This window comes from Macrobrachium nipponense, chromosome 2, assembly GCF_015104395.2.
Source record: "Macrobrachium nipponense isolate FS-2020 chromosome 2, ASM1510439v2, whole genome shotgun sequence".
In the NCBI taxonomy this organism is placed as follows: Eukaryota; Metazoa; Arthropoda; class Malacostraca; order Decapoda; family Palaemonidae; genus Macrobrachium; species Macrobrachium nipponense.
This window is the reverse complement of record NC_087201.1, coordinates 44943572-44950850: the sequence shown is the minus strand read 5'-3', so window position 1 is coordinate 44950850 and position 7279 is coordinate 44943572. Positions and strand designations below refer to the sequence as shown.

The window sequence follows — 7279 nt, the reverse complement described above, 5'->3', positions numbered from 1 at the left end:
CGGAAACAAAAGTTGTCTGACGGATAATGAGAGGGACTTGTGTCTAGTAATGTTTGGTGGACAAAAAAAAACTGCCATTTTTTATGCTTAGCGTGAGCTGTACAGTATTACTCGACTGCTGAAGATTCAGATTTTCAGTTGCTCAACTAAGTTGTCTTGATACGAATTTAAAAGATCTGTGGATGTGTAATGATTAGGAATGATTTAATGCCGTTCGAGAGAGAGAGAGAGAGAGACGCATTATGATTAGGTATTATAAGTTAGTCTCATAATGATTAGGGTACAAGAAAAGCCCGTGTGGATGCTTACTGTTGGGTGTGTCTGCTGAGGTTTTGTGGCTGCTGATGAGATTTTTATCGACAGCTACCTCGAGGGGAATTAGCCTCTGGTCGGATATTATTATTGTTCGTCACCTAGCTCACCATGTTCGGACTCTGTGTTTGGTGGTTCAAATGATGCTTCAGAAGAAAAGACTGTCTTGCATATCATACGTATTGGTTGTCTCTCGACAATATTTAGGAGCAAACCGCTAACTTGAGGATAAAGTTGTTTCTGGTTATGTTTGGATACAGAATGTTTTCAAGCTCGGTATGAGAAGGAGATGTTTTTAGATTTTTTCTTTCTAATAATAGTGGAATAAACTGTTCATTACAGATGATGAGAGGGAATTGCGTCTAGTATTTCTTGATAGTAAGAAGTGTGTAGCGCAAGATAATAATTTGTTGTTGTTGTTAATTTCAAAAGGTCCTTGTGAATGGCAAGCGTTAATCAGTACAACAATGTTCTACTGCTGTTTACGATGTTTTGTGGTCCGCCCATTTTCTGTCGAAACATGAGAGATGCCTTGGGCACATGCCCGATTGCTTCTCCAGGAGTTTGACGTCTTTTGTCCACGGCAACGATTTAACACCCTCTCCCCCACTTAGGGAAGAATTAGATAAAAAAATTGAATGAATTTGCCAATTCAAATATAACAGTGTTCCGGGAGGATAATACGGTTAATAATATTGATATTCCTCCCCTTTTTACTTTCGATGAGGATTTTTTTCATATTAGTTTTTTGTCAAAGAAAACTATTTAGATGGTTTTGCTTCTCCGTCCGTCCACACTTTTCCTGTCCTCCCTCAGATTTTAAAAAGTAGAGAGGCTGGAGGGCTGCAAATTGGTATGTTGATCATCCACCCTCCAATCATCAAACATACCCAATTGCAGCCTTCAGGCCTCAATAGTCTATTTTATTTTAGGTTAACGTTAGCCATGATCGTGTTTCTGGCAACTCTATAAGATAGGCCACCACCGGGCCGTGGCTGAAAGTTATAGAGGCCGCGGCTCATAATGATATACACTGTACCAGGATCTGGATCCTGCGCTGTATAGAAAACTCGATTGCGCCAAAGAAATTTCTGCGTATTTCTACTTGGTTATTACTGCTTTGATTATTAGTAGAACAATACCTTTAAACGACAGTAATTTTAGTGTTTAGACAGCAATTCCCGACCTGAGGGACGTTATTCTTTATTTTTCACGGCGAGCGAAGTTAGACCCGGGCTGGACAAAGGTGCATCTAAAAGTGCAGCACATGGACACACTTTGTGTTTCATTATTACTATTATTATCATTAGCTTGATGGTGCGTGCTACGCTACGCAGCAGGAGGGTGGATGTGTCGCGTCTCCCCTACCCTCCCGATCCTCTGCCCCACCCGTGGCGGACAAACAAATTTCCAGGAGGTGGGTGGAATATGTCATGTCTCCCCTACCTCTCGATCCCCTACTTAACTCGCCTCCACCGGGGGCGGACAAACAGGTTTGCAGGAGGAGGGTGGGTGAGTCATGTTTCCCTGTCATGTTTCAATTGCCCTCCCGATCCCCTGCCTACCCTTCCCAACCTGTGGCTGACAAGCAAGATACACTCGGATTTATTATTATATTATTATTATTATTATTATTATTATTATTATTATTATTATTATTATTCTGTTGAATAAAATGGCAGAATTCAGCGAATTAATCTTATATATTATCTTTTCTATTTTTCCTATTACTGGTGTATGGAAAGGCCTTTCCATACACCAGTATACTGATAATACCAGGTTTTCATTAATAAATCCTGTTCTAAATGAAATATCACTTTCAGCATTATCCCCAATATGAATATTGGACAATTCTTGCGAAGTATCGCTGAGCCAGAAAAGCGAATAATAGGAAAAATAGAAAAGATAATATATAAGATTAATTCGCTGAATTCTGCCATTTTATTCGACAGAATTTGTTTAAAAGAGGGTCTTCTCCCAAAATATTATTATTATTATTATTATTATTATTATATTATTATTATTATTATTATTATTATTATTACTGGGCATTTTACTAAGATGTTCATGCTAATGCCGACTCATTTTATTTGCGTAAAGCGTACGTGGTAGTTGCAATTCTCTCGTTTGGCCAATGAATAATTACTTATATCCTCGGAAGGAGAAACTTGAAAATTCATGTCTGTGCCGAGAATACCTACGGATGCAACACACACATTTACGATTGCACCCGAGATGTTTGACAAGTCATCATTTGATCAACGTTCCACTGGTTTTGAGAGAGAGAGAGAGAGAGAGAGAGAGAGAGAGAGAGAGAGAGAGGTTTTACAAGTTGAATCTTCCATGCGACAACAAGAGTAGACACTGAGGGACAAACAAAGAGAGATAGGGAATAGATGGGCCATCCAAATCGTACTACAACCCCACATAGCCTTCAATTATATTCAGCCGTATATAATAAGGATAGAGAGAGAGAGAGAGAGAGAGAGAGAGAGAGAGACGAGAGGAGAGGAGAGAGATTGGAGGAGAGGAGGAGAGCGGAGGGAGAGATCTGGAGAGAGAGCGAGACGAGAGAGACAGAGGAAGAGAGAGGAGGAGAGAGAGAGAGAGAGGTAGAGAAGAGAGAGAGAGTAGAGAGATAGCAGATCGAGAGAGAGAGGGAGGAGAAGAGATGAAGGAAGAGGAGAGAGAGGAGGATCGAGAGCGAGAGAGAGAGAGAGAGAGAGAGAGAGAGAGAGAGAGAGAATGGATGATACCAGGTACTTAGTGCTCGTGGCAGCGTGTGTCTCTGTGTGGTTGGAATTAGACCATCTTAACAATGCCCCGTTGCGAGCTTCTGTTTGCTGTTGTTTGCAGTTTTGTTTAGGTTTGGGTGTATCATTGTCTGTTATTCATGAACCTAAATCGGGTGAAAGAGTATGATGTATTTTAGATCATTCCTGAAACTAAGGATAAAGGAATACTTTCAATATTAGCTACCGGGGCGTTTAACGTCGCCAGCCTTCAGTTTTGCTTAATCATTTGAATGACTGTGTCCATCTTTATGCCTTTTCCTTCTTGGTCATCTGAGACGCCACATTGACTTGCCTTACGTTGGGAAGTGACTTTATAACCATTATTCCCAGACCTCGATGGTGTCCTGGCCTCTTGGCCTTAAGTTGGAATTTCCTTGAATGATTGAGAACACACTCGACTAGTATCCCTTTCCAGAATTCTATCATTTATTGATTTGTCATCCTTGTAACCATTCTGATTTGTTATCGAGTGTCTATTTCCAGGAAATATGTGTGTGCGCGCGTCTCAGTGTGTATGCATGCACGTCATTTTAATTGAAACAAGTTGGAGTACATTCAAACAACAATATCCTTCGCATATAATGTTACCATTGTCGAAAGTAATTCCAAAAAGCTGCGTATACAATTCGAAGTGTGATTTCTGTAAGTGTCTTGGCTTAAGAGGATGCTTTCACTGTAGAGAAAACATGTTTTTTCTAATGGCATTAAGTGGGAAACATAATGACTTCGATTTCTAATGATGTTTTGATTTATCGGCCTTAATTAATTTGTGGTAGGAGGTCGAGTATTCCTTTTGTAGAGACTATTTAGATAACTAATCGGACTTATTCCGGGTTTATGGTTCTGTTTCGAAAAAGTTGCTTTGAGAAGTACAGTAAACTTCCAGTGGTTTATTTTCTTTACATATTACTTTACTATTTATTTATCGTTTACTTCTTATTGTTGAATCTCCTGAAATACTGCTTGCTGTGGACTTATATCAAATTTCCCCCCGATGTTTCTTTATCTCTAGTCTTTTGAAAGCTATGCTCAGCGGATTTCCGAATGCATCTTTAGGAAATTATATAGTCTCCGAACTGCAGTGCTTCGGATTAAATGAGTTGTCCGCCCGAATTTTTTTTTTCATCAAGTTTCATGATGTGAAATTGACAAATTAGCAAACATGTTACATTTTGATAATGAACAGTAACTTATTCTTTACTTTATTCATATTCATTACAATCTATTATTTATGAATGGAGAAACCTGGGTCTTATACCGTTCGGTCGTAGCATTTCGGTCGCCTTTATGTCGATTTTTAGATCATTCCCTTCGTCCTTTGCTTATGACAAGAACGTCTTGTCATCACGCATTTGGTCGCCCTCTCAGTAGTGTAAACCTTTGGTTGTCCGCTTCATTATTATGACTCCTAGTATTTCCAAGTTTTTCTGGAAAGTCTCAAGGAATTTCGTCGTTTTATACTGGCTCCTCCGGTCTCTTTTTGTGTTTTAAAATCCGCATGATCTTTTCATATTACTCTAAGAACCTTTAGACTGGCAGCCTGCATACTGATTTCTTTAAACTTTTTCTCAGCTGACGTTGTGTGTCTGGGCCCTATCTTATTTTCTCTTTCTCTCGTGCACGCTGCTTATCCCCTGACCTTCATTAACAACAAGAACTCTAGATCTATTCGCCCTTTGATAGTTAACCACGGAAGTTGTATAACCCAGAACCATCGAATTTCCTCCCATTATTGTGACTGGGTCTTTCAAACATTATTCTTCACATAAGATATACTACTGCGTGAGCCCTGAAGTAGAATATCCAGACTATAGTCTTTACATGTTCTTATACGTTTTGTATGGAATATCTTTAGATCCACTTGCCCTTAGTTGCATTTAGAATATAAAAGTTTAAAACCCTCATCATGTAGAGAGAGAGAGAGAGAGAGAGAGAGAGAGAAGAGAGAGAGAGAGAGAGAGAGAGAGAGAAAGAGATATTAATGGCTAATATGTAGATTTCGCCCATTTATTACAGTTTTAACCCGTTGTCGCAAAGCACTAACCAGTTTGTAAGTGCTTGCTGGAATGCTTGCAATCACACACTGGTGGAATGTGTAGGTCTCACGGGCATCCTCGGGTCAACGGCCAAAGCAAAACATGTTTTTTCTGAGGAAAGGTCATCCTTCAATTCGGCAATTTACAACAAAACAAGAGATGGAAGGCAGAGGCCTTCACCCGTTTTCTGTTCAGAATCTCGTGTCTGGGATTTGCATACGCGATATAGTATTGAATTAAGTCAAAGTCACTCTTGCTGAATGGCAATGAACCGCGTCTTTAAATGAGCTGGACTAAATAATAGGTCCGCGCAGTGATTTGAGGTATTAGTATGCGCCAAAGGTAAACATTCACTTCACAGTGAAGCCTCGCTGGCTGAGATTTTGAATCTCATGCATATGTTTTGCAGAGTCTTTCGTAAGGGAGGAGGAGAAGAAGAAGAAGAAGAAGAAGAAGAAGAAGAAGAAGAAGAAGAAGAAGAAGAAGAAGAAGAAGAAAAGAAGAAGAAGAAAACCAGCCCTAGGAAAGAGGAAGAACATGATGTGTTTATAGGGAGTGTGTGTTGAAGGGGAAAGAAGCAGAAGCACTGGTTTTTGACCGGGTGTCTCGAGAAAGTCTTTTGAAGGTCTCGTAGACAGAAATGGAAGGCGAAGTCACTTGTGATGAGGAAAGTCGATGAAAATTTATCCTGGTCATGTTTGCCACTTTAAAAATTAAATAAAAACTGCAGTGCGGTTTAAGGATAAGGCTAATTGATATGATAATGGAGTAAAGGAGAGAGAGAGAGAGAGAGAGAGAGAGAGAGAGAGAGAGAGAGAGAGGCCCATACTTGAATGAGGTTATGATGAATGTAGAGGTGAAGAATTAATGATGGAAAACACGGGATTAACAAACAATGAGACAGGGTAGGCAGTCAAGAAGACAGGCGGACGGACGGACGGACGGAGAGACAGGTCCCTCGTGGCCAGAGAAACAAGCGCCCTCTCCATAATTAGAAAAAAGATACGTTGTGGAAGTAGGCGGCTCAAAATGCATCCCCGCATATACTAGCGGGCCAGCAAAACCTGTTTAGCTGAGATTTAAACGCACATGAGCGGTTTTTTTTTTTTCTTATTTTATTTTCTTTTCTCCGTCTTCTTCTTGAACTCCACAGGTTGACTGACTGTGATTGGAGGAATAATGCGCTTTGCATTCACGCCCGTATGTGTCTTGCCAATTAGAGGCGTTTTATTGTGTTTGTGCCATGTTTTTTTTGGTTTGCTTTTGTTCTAGCAATTTTTTTTTTTTTTTTTTTTTGCACAAATTCCTCTATTATCACAAGTTTGTCTGTTCATTGGTTATCTGTTCCATCCTTTAAATTTATTGCATTGGTATATGCTTTTTCTTTGTATGATGTTATTGAACGGAGCCAAGGTGAAGGTCAGGGTGCTTTGATGAACAAAGCCTTCAATTGTGTCCGTCTAGAATTCTTCTAAGGATACTTGTTCCTAGAAAACGCCTTTCTTGCCATGAGCGTTAACGGCCAAAACTCTCAAAGCAACGCTGAAAGAAATATGATTTTTTGTTCCAATTCGTGCTTATGTTTTTAGAAAGGTTAATTTACCTCTCAACCGCCCGTGGTATTTTTATGCGCGGAGTGTTGGGTGTTTGATATGCATGAACAAGGGTACTTGCGTTCGGTAGTTTATATAATATATATACGTATATATTTTATTATATAATATATATCATATATATATTATATATATATATATAGATATATATATATAGTATATGTCCGTGGATGTATGTATGCGATATATCCTATATATATTATATATATAACTATTATAAGATATATATATATATCCTATATATATATATAATATATATATATATATATATATGTATATATATATGTATATATATACGTATATATATATATATATATATATATATATATAGAGATAGAGAGAGAGATGAGAGAGGAGAGAGAGAGAGAGAGTGCGCGCGCGTTTATATGGTATGTGTGTGTCAGATTTTTCCGTTAACAATCTTTTGTTTGATGGCAGGCCCAGTCATGCTAATTCTCTTCTCCTCTAATCTACTCTTCTTTCTCTCCTCTTCTCTTCTCTTCTCTCTCTTCCCTCTCTCTCT

At 38.9% G+C, this 7279-nt stretch overlaps 1 protein-coding gene across 1 annotated transcript in view; it reads right to left on the bottom strand.

The window, feature by feature from the left end:
- LOC135221175 (probable DNA-directed RNA polymerase subunit delta) overlaps nt 1-7279 on the bottom strand; it is a 121639-nt gene that overhangs the window by 31769 nt on the left and 82591 nt on the right. The window lies entirely within an intron of this gene.